The 15,959-nt window shown below is 40.2% G+C and overlaps 1 long non-coding RNA gene across 4 annotated transcripts in view; it reads right to left on the bottom strand.

Moving 5' to 3' along the window:
- LOC116783122 overlaps positions 1 to 15,959 on the bottom strand; it is a 31,268-nt gene that overhangs the window by 9,892 nt on the left and 5,417 nt on the right. For 3 of the 4 annotated variants that reach the window (XR_004355486.1, XR_004355488.1, XR_004355483.1), the window contains exons 2-4: positions 13,206 to 13,358; positions 11,918 to 11,992; positions 7,169 to 7,342 (exon numbers count right to left, since the gene is read on the bottom strand). This is a non-coding gene — a long non-coding RNA (uncharacterized LOC116783122). Of the gene's footprint in view, positions 1 to 7,168; positions 7,343 to 7,619; positions 7,675 to 11,917; positions 11,993 to 13,205; positions 13,359 to 15,959 lie in introns of all 4 variants that reach the window. The other variant, XR_004355484.1, reaches the window with a different exon arrangement.

Consider the following 15,959-nt stretch of genomic DNA (forward strand, 5'->3'; position numbering starts at 1 on the left):
GGGTTGATAAAGGCACATCTTCCTCCATGTCTTCAGCTGGACTTGCTGACTTCATTGACTTTAATAGGGTTATTCCAGTCTACACAGATGAGAATACAGCCCACTAGACTATGTGCTGCCATGTAAAATTCCTGTGAGTGGTACAGTTTATTTTTTCATTTGTTGGTTCTGCCATCTGGCGCAGCCTTCTTGCATCCTTCTCCATTCACTATCCTCTGAAGACTTATTTTGTGTTGTCTTAGTGACAGCTAAAAAGTGACTTCCACTTTTCCCTTGCCAAATATTAGCTTTATGACTGAACACTTCTTCTGATTCCTTTTGAAATCACTTCACAACATCACCTTTTCCCCCTGAGAATACCCTCAAGAATCTATTATGGTGTTGTATTATGTTTCCAGGTACACTATGAGTTAAAAGAATACAGGTCCAGTTTGGCAAACATTTGTGCAGCTTCACAGCTTTAACAGGTCCCAGTGACTATAAATAAAAAAGGGGAACTAAATAATACACTCCTTCCTGTGACTCACATGTAGGTTGGCTCCGTTTCTGAATTCACCTCCTGAGAGAAGAAGCTTTACCTCCATTTTAGGACAGACGTGTATCACCCTGTGATGGCACTGCAGGGTCAGACTGTAGTTAATGAAAAATTATGGATGTCACAAGCATCAGAATGAGATATTTAAACTGTAAACTCTCAAGATTTATACAAAACACGGTCTTTCATGAAGGCTTGTGCTCATCTACTGAGTGATGGGATTTGGAATTTTCCTACAAAGATTCCCACATTTAATTTCCTTTCACTGGATAGCTACAAGAGGTTGTTCAATGTACAAAAAAAAAGTGTACTGCTGACCTCTTCTCTCTTTGAGACACACCTGAAGAAATGCATTGGTCTAGTTGGTATCTATCAGCTGACAGTTACAAACAAGAAATGTGGGGAGCAGATGCATCAGGGTGAAGCCTTTCAGTCCTGCTCTGGCCAGAAGAGTTAAGGCACAGCACAGGGGGTTACTTTGAGCCTTCAGTTGTCATGGGAATGGGAAATGTTCAGCAGTTCTTGGGTGGTCCTCAGAGTGTTCCAAGACCAGGGCTTTTTTAGGACATTATGTATGGGTTAAACCACTTAGAGTGACTAAACAGCAACTTGAAAATAGATTATGAATGCCATGTTCAGATTAGGTGACCTCTAACAGCAAATAAAGCATAACTTTTGATCTTAAGATGAGTTCTTTCTCCCCTGGAGGGTGTCCTTTGATTCAGTCCGTGTAAAACGATTAGAGAAAATGGTTAGAGAAAATTATATATATTGCAAAATACCAGGACCAGCAAGAACCAAACACAAGAGAAAACATTTAAGCACAAAGGCAGGGGTGGCAGAGGTACCATACAGAGCGAGAGAGCTCTTCTCCATGTCATTGATATTTCTTTCACACTCGTACATATATCACTGAGAGATTCAGGGAATAAAGTAAAAACAAGGATGTGATGTAAAAAAGAGGAGCTATGATTCCCTAATAACTGACTGGCAAGCTGGTGTAGCGGGTCACTAAATGCCGTGAATCATTTGCAGACCAAGATCAAAGAGTAAAGAGGACAAAGTTCACCTAGCTGGGCATTCATGCAGGGCTTTGATTACCTGAAGCATTCAACAAACCACTTTTTTTTTCTTCTCATCTCTAACCTCTTTTCACCTCTGTTTCCTTCTAGACTCAGCCAGGTACTTGTTAGTCTACCTTGTCTATTATTTACTTTTACGTTAATGAAGAAGCCAAATTTCAGCTCACTTCAATTGTTTTTTACCAGGAGAAAAATCATGCCTAAGGATTTCTATTATTTTTTTGTTCCCTTTCTTCCAAGTGCTGAACCTTGTATTGGGTGAAATAGAAAAAAAAACCACCTCCTTTTGGGAAAAATAAGGAATGACTTTTCCTGTGGCTGATCCTATTTCATATTTTTGCCTCCAACTAAATGTAGTGTCTTGTAATTGAAAGACCTATGGAACTGGCAGTCAAATTATTCTGTATATACAGTTCATATCCAAACAGTCAGATATGGGCAACCCATAAACATAAATTAAATAAATCTGTTCAGCAGGAGAAATTTGTCTTATCCAGATATTCAGAGCTGTCAATATATGCCTGAGATCTTTACTAAAATCAAAGTATGATGCATAGCAAACATCTTGGAAGAATAGCAATCAATACATCAATATATCAAAGACAAGAAACAGGTTGTAAATTTAAGCATCCCTAAATGCCAGAATACTTCTGAAGCAAGTTTGACAGAACTCTGTTTTTTTTATGGATACAGCAAAGTCATGCCTGAGATTTTCAAAATCCCCACTTGAAGCTGGAGTTGTCAGAGTCTACCTGACCAAGACTGCTGTTACACCTTGACTACTTGCCCCTTTGCCTCACTACACTGCTGACTGGATTTTTCGTCTCTCCCTCACACTGGCAAAAACATACCTAATCCTTCAGTGAGTTTGTTTGGGAAGCTAAATTGGAAGGAAATACTTCTTTCCCCTCTGTCCCCCTCATGAAATGAGCTGCTAGTTTCTCTCCCTTAACTGGCTCCCTGTATCCCTGGTATTTGTGTTTATCCCTGATAGCACAAGTATCAGTGAAAAGAAGAATGGAGAAAGCATCTAAGGAAAAGTGGAAGTCATCTCCACTTAGATGCCATACTTAACTGCTGCAGAATTACAGCTTTAAGAACAAAATCCCACTCCCAGTCATGCATATGTGTGTATGTGGATATTTCAAAAGACGTTCACTTTACTGCAGTGATGTATGTTTGCTTCAATACAGTATTCTTGAAACACTGGGTCACCTTGCTTCATGAGTTAACCACATGGAATCACCATACTCTTTGGCATTTAATCTTCAATTAAAGTAAAAAAAATGCTCTTATCCATCATGGTTTTTCAGGAAATCTTCCTAGTAGGACCAAACTGTGCAGTGTTTCCTTTCTTCAGTCCAAAAATAGTCTGAAACGATACTGATGAGACATAAATGCTACCCAAATTGCTTGTTTCTATTCAGGCTTTGACTCAAAACCTTATTGACAACATTATAAATGTCAACATTTCATACATAATACATGAATGCATTTTAGCAGATGGAGAGGAATGGAAACGAAGCCAAAATGCAGTTGAGGCTGGGTTTGGAATTGCTGGAAGGAGCAGGATGAAGAAAGGGGAGATGCCAAGAAGGAAGTAGAGCAGAAACAGAGAAAGGAAGATGAGAAGGAAGAGAGGAAGAATCACTCCTACTCAGTTCTGCTGAATCAAATACTAACAGAGTGAAAGGATAATAAATAGTACATTACCTTCTGTAGCAAAAGATGAGGATTTGCCTTTGTTCATTCTTTGAAACTTTCTCTTTGAGACAAAATAAGAGTTGTACTGTGGACAGAATGCTCACCTATACTCATACTGTAGCCCAGTCTCCATATCCAGGGGTGGAGTTTGTTCTCTTCCACAGGATGAATAGGATGCCCCCTTGGTCAGAGACATCTGAACTAAAACAACCTGTTAACTGCCAATTTTAGATTAGCAAGAGTAACCCACTGCCTAGAACTAATAGCTTTATCAATACTACAAACTGCACTAAACTTCTGAAAGGGTTTCGCCATAATTAAAAATTATGATCATTCCAGATTAAATAGATATGTGATGCTACCATCCATCATTCAGGCTGTAAAAAAATTCAAACTTTTTTAGAAGGCTCATTGCTCTGCAGCAGAAACACATGCCATAGGGATGAACTGCCTGCAAAACATTTGTTCCAATCTAGCAATGCTAACTATATTTTTAGGGTCTAATGAAAAGATACCAGAGGACAAGATGAGACACAATGTGAAAGCAAAGGGTAAACATATTTTTGCACTCTGGGGACCAGGCTACGAGGAACTTTTATTGTTACCCATGCATCAAACAGGCACAGAATGCAATTTTCAGAAGTCCCTTTACATTTTCCAAAGAGGAGATCATATGAATCTTCTGTTTTCTTCCTTTTCCTATGTTGTTTATGTGCTGAATATTCACGCTTCTTTTCTTAGAAACAGAGTTGATTTGTCCCAAAGTGTCTATATTTAAAACGTAAGTGTACTAATTCATGATATACCCTCTTCTCATGCTTTTCTTTCTCAAAATATAAAAGAACAACAACAATTCAACACTAAGAACAAATTTACCTAGGAAAACAAGGAATCTTTTCTATTTTAGATCCTTGATAGCTCCATTTTCATAGAGTGGGTCAGTTGGTCTTCTTTTTGGTCTCAGAATTGCTTTCCTAGCCTTCAGCAAGTGGTATGCACAAGTATAAGTCTGACAAATTTGATTTATGTTAAAAAATAATTTTTCTGTTGTCATAGAAACAACTGCAAGATGATCCAGTCAAGAGTAAAAAGTAACAATGAAAAGCAGGTTGCTGGTTTCGCCAGTGAAATTCTTCTCTTTGTTGATGTCTCACCAGCAATTTCCTTGCCCCTTAAGGTAAAAAGGGCAGAAAGATGGTATCTGGAAGGATGGTTGAGAGGAAAAATTTGTCTAGAGGGTGGGTGACTTTAGTATCACAAGGCAGGCACATGTCCCAGCCCAAAGGGGGTGTGCAGCCAGCACAACTTCTCCTGCAATACTGCAGCATGGGAAGCAAAGTAAATGTTTCTTTAGAATGGGGAGCAAAGCCAGACTAGAAATCCCCCAAGCCTGTTATAGAGATGTCCATGGCATGGTGGAAAGAGACAGAACAATTTCCTTCTCTCATGCTATGGGTTTGCTTCCATCATCAAGAGTGAATTATATCCATATTTTAATGTTTACACAGATCTTGGCACTGCACTATGCATAAACAATTTCTACTTCACTAAGAGGAAGCATTCACCTGGACAGCAACAAATATAAGGGAGTAAAAGAATCAATGAACCCTGATTATCACGACATGTTCATGTAGAAGCATCTTCACCCACCCCAGCACTGCCTGCCCACGAGCTCCATGACACAGCGTAGGCAATTACACCCTGTCCAATACAAATGATCATTCATTGCCATTTTGGCACAGGGAGAGCACAGGAATGTATACTGTGTATTACAACACCTACACTCTTCTCAATTTCCACCATCAGTCACTGACATTTTAGGGGTGTTTATCCCCAAGATTTACAAGGGCAATGAACATTGCTAGTACTTGCCACTATGGCTGTCAGACTGACTTGATTTTATTTCCCAAGGGAAATCTGTTTCTGCATCTGCTACTGTTGGTTCAGTTTACAACAAGCTTTCAGATAAAAGGTTGTTGCTGTGGATCCATAGCCTCACAAAATGGCAGGGCAGAAGTGTTGCTACAAGAAAGTCAGAAAACCTGTAACATTTTGTGCAGCCTTTGAGTTCCTCTAAGTGAAAAGCCAGAGGATTTCAGTCCAGAATCCTCCTCTGCTGCAATTAGTACTGGGAACAGTCCAAAAAGAGGAGGACGTTCATAGATTACAGCTTCTTTTTGCTTCTAATGCTGATTAGTTGCAGTATGTCAATAATTAGAAGAGAATTTAGTGAACAAATATTGCCTCTTTTTCTGCTGCTGCACTGTCCAGACGGTATTATTTCCCCCTTATTATTTACCATTTGAAAATATTTACCAGACAATCTCTTCAAGTCCTCTCTGAGCTGAAGCTTACTGGTATTAATTTTGCAAGTGTAAGAAACAGAGGCAGGTCTGGCACTAGTTCTGACTCCTCATGAAGTGAAAGCAGCTTTTAGCACTGGATGTGTCATGGACTGTGGAAAGTGAATTCTGAACTGGTATTTTCCAATAGTCTCTGTAAAATGCATTCTTGTGGGCTTTCCATGAAGCATCTTCCTTGTTAATAAAGAAAAAACTACAGAATACAAGTGGCAGGAAGACAGCTGAAGCAAACTTGCCTGATGATTCAAGTGGATATTTGACAGGGTATTTTTGACAGGGACCACTGGAGCCTAGTTACAAGAATCTGAATAGAAAGCCTGGTCATTTGCTTCTTTTCTCCAGAGATGCAAAGGTGCGTGGAGGGTGCAAAATTATAACAGAACTTAGTTATTGTCATGATTATTGTTGCTAGATTATAAGAAAGTGCCTATCTGCCACTTCTCCCATATGTGCACATGTACATGTCTCTTTTTATGTTCACTGGCTGTCCACAGCTTGTCTCATACATGCATCTCTTTATGTCTCATTATCACATTTCATTCCCATGCTCTTTATAGTGCAAAACAAGGTGCGTATTTGGTTATGAAAACGCTGGAGGCGGTTGAGGGCATTTTTGCATCGGAGATGCTGTATTACCATGTCAATCATTGCTCCTTCTCTTTCTTAGTCTTTGCAGATTAATCCTGGATGAGTCTCAGCTGGGATGCTTCTGGCACAGGGGAAGCTGAGATTTAGATAGCAGGTTCTCAGCCCAGGTCCACTGGCACATGATTTACATGCTGTTATCAAATTTGCTTTCCTGCCACCATGCTGAACGTCGGGTTTAGAGCTAAGCATAATGGGTTGCTGGGGGAAGATGGTCTTTTCCAGTGGAACTCTTTCACTCTGGGCCTACACATAATCTTTTTTTTTTTTCTTTTTCCTGAAGAGGGTTGCTGGCTATTAACCAGCCTAGCTGCCATAAAAGAAGTAGGGGAGGGAGATCACAGGCTTCTTCTCCAGCATTACTGTATCCACTGACGCTGGCTGGGCATGTCATTTCTACCTGTCATCCAGGCTGCTGCTGCAGCTTGTCCCCTGTGAATGTGAGTACTGATAAACTTTCTGCTGCCATAGTCTGCTGCTGAGATGATTCCCACTTTCTCTTTTGGCACGAGTTGCGTGTTTGGACCTGTGTTCAGCAGGGGATACTATTAAACATTGGGACCTAAAGGCTGCCGGGGTCTCTTGGAGGCAGCAGGACATGCAGAGATTATAATGGGAAAGACCTAGGCACCATAGGAACGAGTGGAAGCAGAACTGGAAAAGCAGCATGGCAGCATGCTCAGAAACAGTAAAACAAACCCCCTTTGAACTGTAACAGCAACGGCTCTTGAGCAATGGTGATTGCTGTGACCTGAAGTGTAGGCATCATGTGTTCAGCTGCGTAACCTACGCTCCCCAAAAGGCAGTGATTCCTGAAAATGAGAGCTTAAGTCACCTACCTGCTCAGATAGCACAGCCTTGACTGCTGCATCCTGGGGCAACTGCAAATCCAGCACATTCATCAGCTGTTGGTAGAGGCTCTGTTACGGGAGAGATGGAACCGGAGAATGGTTGTGGAGAGGTGGAACAGGAGAATGCTTGCAATATTAGAAGAGTGACAGCAGCAGGTAGGTCTGTGGGAGAGAAGGGGTGTTGCATTTGCTGGGATATGGATATAAAACGTGCTGCTGCCAAATCAAACGGTTCCTCTTGTTTATTTCCTTTTTTTTTTTTATACAAATAACCAGTGACTTAAAGACAGGAAAACATAATAGTATGCCCTCCTTTATATTCCAGAGCGTCCCCCTTCTCCCTGTTGTTTGGCATTTCGCCCATTTCCAGCAGGCACTTTCAGATGCAGATTTCTCCCTGAATAGGTATGGCTGGGCTCTTTGTCCTCATCTCCACTACCTTCATTAGCGGATCTGCTGTTGTGGGTCTTGCTCAGCTATCGGAGAGACCGGGGCTGGGTAAGAAGCAGAGCAGAAAAGGCCCCCTAAATACTGATTCATTACCATACAAATGGAGGGACACCCCAGCTATGTAGAGGGCGGTATCTTTATAAAACATGCGTAAATAGCATACAAAACAATGATTACACAGCGCTTATGCACCAGTTAAAATTCATCCTGGGTAGGCTGGATAACGCATATCCCTATATGCTAAAATGGATTCTCTTTGGATCCACAAATGGTTTATAGATGTCTCCTGAGACAGGGGCATTGCCTGCGGCATGGTGGGCATATCAGCAGGGTAACATATTAGCAAGCCAGAGAGCCGTGACAAGAAGACAAATGAGGATAGGCAACTGGAGTTGATCCCCCATTTGTCTGTTATCCTGGTCTTTGGCTAAATATCGAGAGATGCCCGTTAAATGGCAACATCTGTGTACTTGTGGCTCAAAGGCCAGCCATCCCTGAGGAGTCACTCGGGGTGCTAGCTGGGTTGCTACATCCAAATGTGTGCCCAAATACAGACCAGTTCATCCGTGTGTTTCCTTTACACTGCACTAGGCTGGGTCATAACCCAAAATCCTTCTGCTGTCAACAGTCACACTGGCAACCTGAGGAGGGACATTTTGCAGGAAAACAATTTAAAATGAGTGGTTTCTAGTTATGGCCTGCAGTTCATTTGAAACAAATGACAGAGTATCTTGGGTTAGTATAATGCTGAGACCTCTGGGCTATAACCACAGCAGTTCTGACACCAAACAGAAATGATAACCAAATTGCTAACAATTTGGCCTAGGAAAACCTGGTTTGTCAATTCCAAATTCTTTCTTCCCACTATCAAAACATTTTCTGGGAGGCATTATATAAAATTTACCTACACAAACAGCCACATAACATGCTGGATTTGTAACCATATAATTACAGCTTCCAGAATGATATATTGTAGCCCTCTAAAGACCTGAACAGTTAGGTTACATGCACTGTGATGACAAGTACTCTGGAAGGACTTCAAAAGCACAGTCTGCTGTGGAGAAGAAGAGGAACTAATCACCCTTTCTATAACCTCTTTGATTTTTGGGGAGGAAAAAAAAACTTTTAAAAAACACCATGTTTTTTGAAAACCAGCATAAGGCAATACTTGTCTACAGAAATCTGCTTTATATCCTTCTAGGTTCTCACTTTTCAGGCATATGCATTTGCTGGTATGTGAAAGACATGTAAGCCTCTCAGCAACAACTATGCTTTCAGATCTTTATTAGCCAGAAGAACTGGGAGACTGGCACATTCCAGATCTGGAAGAGGAGGACAGGGAAAGGATCTTCTGAGCTCCGTGAGAACCAAAATTTTGAATATAATTCAGGATTTCTTGCAAATATTGACCAATTGACCTGCACATTGGTCATGTGCCAGGATGTAGCCTCATGAAGAGATTCCAGATTAACCCTACACCCCTCAAAGAGGCATCTTAGTGAGATTTTTCTGCAAAGACTATTAACATGGTTCCACTCTGGTAAATATAAAGGCAGGATTTTTAGCATATGTGTTACAGAAAGAGGTGAAGAGGTATGTCAAGCTAGTTTAACCACAATTTCAGCACCAGTCTGGCTAAATCTGTTTCTAAATCAATCTAGTTCTGTTCCCTCTATGACCAAACCACTCACAGAAAGGCCTTAAAAACTGAAGTGATAAACCCCCAAGGAACAGCAGTTTATAATGAAAACAACAGGGATGATAATTAAACTTCTACCAGTGGTCTGAGTTGGCAGTCAGTTCAGTTAGCAAGTAGTAATAGAGACACAGACCAAATTCTTTACTGCGTGTCTGTGGGTCTGATCAGCCTTGACAATGTTTCACCCTACCTCTCTAAAATGGGGTGAAAGACTCGATTCAGGAAACAGGCAAAGCTGTTTCCATCTGGCATATTGCTCCTTTCTCATGAGCTTTCTTCTACTGTTTATTAAGGAGTTGTTTTATATATTAAGGAGCTCTCCACCCCATTTGCCTCTGGACTCCCATCTCATTCTTGTCTCATTACTTCAGTTTTAACGCCCACAAGAAATTCTAATAAGAATTAATTTCCTATCTGAGAAAGCCCCAATACATACCACACAGTGATATTAATGTAAAATATTAGGTTCTGCACAATCTGATTTCTGGGCTTTTGTGATTAATTGTGACAGCAGCATTAACAGTAAACATGTTTGGTTTATGTCAGCTGCTGATTGGAAAATATATTTATTTATTTTCTTCCAGTATAGGTCATATCTATAAATTGCCAGGTGAACTGAGAAGTGGTTTCTCAGGCCACTACAATCTCTACATGATGAAGTATTTCTATGACTCATTTTTTCAGATATACCCTGCAGTATATGAACTTAAAAGGTATTTTTTCAGAAATATTTATTGCACGTTCTGTGCTTCATGGCTCTGCTTAGCAGGCGAGCACTAGTGGCAGTTTTTTTGTGACTGGTATTTCCATAACTTGGATACCATGGCTTTCCTGAAAGTTCTATATTTCCAAAGCTGTTCTTGTCATAGGGATCTAGTACAAAAAGTATTCACCTTCTGTGCTTATTAACACAGAATGTTATGTGTTAATGAAACACAGAATGTAATGTGTTTTATCCTGACAAAATGATAAAGAGGTAGGGAGTAGAAAGAGAGGAACTGAATGAACTAGAGTCAAAGTGACTTATAAGTTGTCCAAATAATCAAGCCAGATAGACGAAAATCAAGGACAGGTTTTCTTCTGACCAATGCTGCTGCTCTCCAAGCATTGTACCCTCTTTCCTGTTTCTTCCACTGGGAAAATATACTCACTTTCCAGTTTTTTCCACTGTGAAGATATTCTTCATGTAAATAATTTTTGATTTAACAACATATTTTTAATAATTTTTAGCATCCTTATTCAGCTTGGCTTTTTCTCTTCTCTTTGCAAAATGCCCTTCATAAAAATGGAAGTGCATTAAAATTTCTCCTTCAGTCTACACTGCAAATAGGGACCTGAATCAAAGGCCTGGATTGAGCACTATTAGTTGAGGCACATCAGATCAGGTGGGTTGCAGCTGATGAAAACGGCACTGCAATATTGTCAGACAGAACAAACTATCAGATCATCAAATGTGATTTTAAATGAAGTCTGAAATCTGAAAGGATTCTGGAAAGAACCATTTTCAGATAAAGGCGAGAATTATTCAAAATATAGCGAGGGAGTTAAAAAAAGATTAAAAAAGGCTCGTCAGCTTCTTCAGTTCAAGGGCTTTTATTATTATGCATTTGTGAATTTTCTAAAGCATTCTTTGCCTCCACCATCATTGTCTAAAACAACGTACTGCATAACCATCAGTGTGCATTTACATTTTTCTTTGTTGCTGAGGACAGTCAGCTTGAATTAGAAGCTGTTCATAGCCAAATTTTGAAGTATCAGGATATTAACTTGGATGTGGCAACAGAATAAAGCAGGGCTCTTTCACCCCTTCTAGCCTCACACAGGAGGGTGTTGAAGGGTCACACAGCTGCTTCTGAACTGCCACTGTTCCTGACTGACATATTTTTTGCTTTACTTGAACACATCAAGCTGTCTGTGTCCTTCTATCAGCTCCAGGCAAGGATGCCAGCCTCTAAGATAAGGGCAGCACAATCAGGCAAGGTTGGTAGTTGTGTCAGCCACCCCAGCTTGATCTGCTGCAGCATGGTTTTGTACACTGCCAAAACCCTGTCACTCCTGTCTTGTGGGCAGCAACTCTTTGTAAAACCAGTCTACTGCTTTACCAAAGCTACTCCTTTACCCCAGACTGGGCATTTGTTGAAATCCTGAGTCACTGAGTCACTAAAAGGGCCAATAGGGGCCCTTTGATTTGGGTTGTGGTCTCCCAACCCTTGTTGAAAAGTAGCCCTGACTCATGCTGGTTTTGTATGAACGGGAGTTTTCCCTTCACTAAACAACACTCCTAAGCACAAGGCAAAAGATCGGGTGCGAGATTTAATCTTAAGTATGCAATGCTAAATTATTACCATTCAACCTAACTCACTGGTCTCCAAAATATATTCAAAATTTCATTACAATAAATAGTGTTCTGCATAAAGCAAGTCAGTGCTGTTAGCTGGGGATGTATCTGTTACTGCCTAGTACCATAATGAAAAAAACACTGATTTCCATACAGTCTTGTTCCTAAAGGCTTAGGAATTAATGTCAGCTGAATATATTTGTACTGGATGTTCAATCAGTGCATCAAATATGCTCTATAAACTAGTCACCTTTAAAACTTTAGTGGCATCTTCTTGAATAATTCACTACCACCAGATTGCATGTCCTTTGGGTCTTCTTGGAAGCTGAACAGGAAAGGATGGACAGGAACATGATATGATGACAGCAGTGTTGAAGTGATTTAATTCTATTAATATACATTTAGAACTTCCCCCTCCATGTTTTTAAATGTCTTCAGGGAATTTTCCTAAATTCCTGCATTCTTTTCATGGCATTTCTTTCAGTGTTTCATTTTCTTTCCCTTTTCATTTCCTCTTTCCTTTGTCCCCTTCATCTCCTTTTCCATTTCCTTTTCCTTTTCCCGTTCCTTTTCCTTATTTTTCTATTATACTCTAGTCTATTTTACATTCTCGGCTTCACTATTCTACTGCTTTTTATTTCAAGGAAATTCTATACATGTGATACACTTTTGCATGCTTTGCATGCTCCTAATCATTGTTATGGGTGAAATTTTGCACCCTATAAATTTGGATAGATACATTTGGTACAATTCCACTGATATTAATGGAATTTAAACTGGCATCAGACTCTAACCTGACATTTTAATGATTGATTTGCATGGTCTCAGCTGCGAGACAATTTGTCTTAAGCCCCCATTAAATCAGAAAATGAGTGTTTCTGACTGAATATGCCAATCATTCTAGCTTATCTAGTGAGAGATGCCACATGCTTTCTCCTACTTTATCCTTATTTTTTGACAGCTACTTATGCTACTTATTGTCTAATTGGGTCTACCAATCCTTCCTGCACATCCCAATCTGTCCAGCCCAACACAAAAGTCTGAAACATTTCTAAAATCTGCATACTGTTGTTGATTACAAGAGATTGGGTGGGGCAGAATGCAGCCTAGATGTGACAACATGCTTATTTGTATGTAATTATTTCTCAGAAAAATTAAAAATTGCAAAAACTGAAGGAAGAAATTATATCTGAATACTTGGGCTTTCTGACTATAAGGGGAGGAAGGGTTTTTTCCTATGGACAGGAAAAACTATGTTTTCTTCTGAGACTTTTACACTCACAAGGCAAAAAGGGCTAAATCCTGCCATTTGTTGCTTGCCGTGCTGTGAAAGGTGAGGAGGTAAGAGCTATTCCCCAGGTAGTACAAAATGGTAGGAGATACAGCTTGCCCATGTGCCTCAATGCACAGTGTAGGGTTTCTGGAGGAAGAGGATCCCCTCACACATAGCAATGACTGGTAGGGTAAGACTTGCTTTGCCTCCATGCAGAGAGACAAGAAATCCCCTGTGCTGGGTCCCACTGTGAAATTGTACTCACCAACACCAGGATTCTCTCCATGGAGGATACATCTGGCAACCTCTGCTTAACCTTATGGTTGTGGCTTGCCAAATAGCACGCCAGCATTTGGACTACAGTTTTTCAGTAGGGCTGGTAGAGCTCTGACATCCTCTGGGACCTGATCCAAAGCTCCTGGGATTTAATGGGGGAAAAAAAAAGTCCATTGATCTTGGTGGCTTTGGATCTGTCCTTTTGCTCATCTCCTTTGATGATTTATACAACACTAACATGCATATTTCAATTCTGAAGCACACAGAGCACATGGTTTTAATCTAACCATTTCCCTGGTGACAGGGGAGGAACTGTGCTGGCAGCTAAGATACTGAAAAACACTCATTATTCTGTACATTATGATTACTTCTTACTTTCTCATGGAAGATAGAAATTACGATTAAAAAATCACAAATATTTTGCTTTAAAATCTTTACCTGCCCTTAAAGGCACAATAAAATATTATAAAGTGCAAATTTTTGTGTGTGTGTAAAAATGATGAGAATGTTTTGTATTAAAATTGAAAGTCAGAGAATATCAAGGACTAAAAGCTACTGTTAAACAAATTACCCCCTTCCTTAGAAAAATCTTAGAGTGTGGAATCTTCCAAATGTACCAGGAAATTCTCTTCTCAGGTTGGAAGGTGAGACCATTTCATCCTTGTGAAGTCTTTGTTTGTAAAATCAAGATTACCAGGCCATTGGCAGCAGTGGTCTATTAGTTATGTAGCTCCGGACCAAGCCCTACAGTAGCAGTGGCTAAAAAACAAACTTAAAATAAGTCACAGCTCCAGATTGCTCATGTCCCCAAGAGCAGTTTTCAGAGGCAGCCAGGGCTTGCTATGCTGTCTGGCTGTCAGAACTGGCACCATGTGCATTTCTCTAAGGGATGTCCCCATAGCACCCAAGTTCATGGAGCCAAGCACCTCCTGCCCACTGGACAGACCCACAGACTGTCACTTTCATAAAGCAGGAGGGATGATTTGCTATATTTTTAGATTTTTCATTCCAATCCAACATCTTTTTCTTCTTTGTTTCCTCATTGGCTAGTGCAATTTTTTCAGCACTAGATGTCAGTGTGGACTTGCAATACCAAATTGCTCTGTATTGTCAAAGACAGGAAGAATTGCCACCCAGAATGAATCCAAGTTTCTCCAGCCTCAGGATGTGCTTCCTACAAAACAGGTCTTTTGTTTACTATTTGAACTCCATGTGGAAGGTGTACAACTCCATTCTGTCCTTGACCGGGATCAATATGGCTGTAAAAGGGCCCTATCTATTTTGTGACCATATCATGACTGAGTTAAAGAGGAGCTACCATAAGTCCAAAGCAAAAGCTTTGTTTAGAAAATAACAAAGAATATAAGCGGTTCTAAGTTATCTTGATAAGTTGTGACCCTGCTAAGGTAGCATTGCATAGGTGCTCCATGGGGATGATTAGCCCTCTAACTAACAGTACACATCTCAACAAGAACCTACTGACAAGACTGAGTCTTTGCATTCCTACTGCCTAGAAAGACATTGCATAATCTAAAAATGTTTTGCTACACCAGCCTGTTGCAAGGACTGTTCTAACTGGAACTTGATTTACTATTTGCCTGGCATTTTCTGAATACTGAACTGAAACCAGCCTGAGGCAGAGCAACCAGCCAGGAAGTGTACATTGGCTTTCTGAAGTGGTGAAATGACTGGTTTCTACCATTCTTTGGAAAACATTTTCTTTCTTTAAGAATTTTAATTCCTTCAGTCTAAATTGTGAGTGGTCCCTGTGCCGTTATGGGAGGACTGAGGAAGATGCATGAAGCATACCCACTCCCCTCATTTTGCAAGCAGCAACTAGAACAAGACACTGCCTCTCTTGCTCCTGGAGAAGTACAAACCGGGGAAGGGCAAATTAGGGAGAGGAGGAAGTGGGTTCACAATTCTGATTTCTCATCTCTTATGGGTTCTGGCTTCTGTCAAATGGATCTGAGCCAACACGACAGATGGAGCCTTTTACACCACCCTCGTGCTTGGTTTACACCAAGCGTGATGCACAGAAGCCGAGGCAGAAAATGTTTCTGGCAGAGAACGCAAAGCAGAGCTCTCTGACATTCCTCCCGACTCGGTCTAGTTGCAGCTGTGATCTAGGCCTTCAAAAAAATTCAGTTATGTGCTTTTGTATTCTTCACTATACATTAGTTAATAAAGTATTACCCTGATGCATACATTAGTATGCCTTGCTTTTATTATACTTTAAGGTTGTCACTGTCCCTTTGAATTCTGTTACACAAAGTCAGTGCGATGTGTGACTGCCCAAGCAGCTGTGCTTAACATTCCTGTGAGTAACTGCCTAGGGTGTTTTTGTTTCTCATTATTAGGCTTATCAGTAGTAGACTGCAAGTAGGAGGCTATAGAATATTAATTAACAATTAGTAATAATATAAAACATTAGCAAATACTGTGCAAAAATAAGGACAAAGATAATTTTTCTTCTGGATTCTGAGAAGTTAAGGTAATATTTGGCAGATAATACAGAACCTGAGAGAATATGAATTGTACTTGACAAACCTAATGTCACATGGCTCTACCACCTGCTTTGATTCCTACATATTTCACTGTTATTTTTCTGTAACACTGTTTTCCATTTACTCACCTCTTCCTCTAGATATCTGGCATTCAAGCAATTAGTGCCAATAACGAAAGACGTATCCTGTAAAAGAGCTTCCTTGAAATCAGTTTCTGAAAACTGATTTAACTATGT

The sequence above is a fragment of the Chiroxiphia lanceolata genome, chromosome 1 (assembly GCF_009829145.1).
Source record: "Chiroxiphia lanceolata isolate bChiLan1 chromosome 1, bChiLan1.pri, whole genome shotgun sequence".
Classification (NCBI taxonomy): domain Eukaryota; kingdom Metazoa; phylum Chordata; class Aves; order Passeriformes; family Pipridae; genus Chiroxiphia; species Chiroxiphia lanceolata.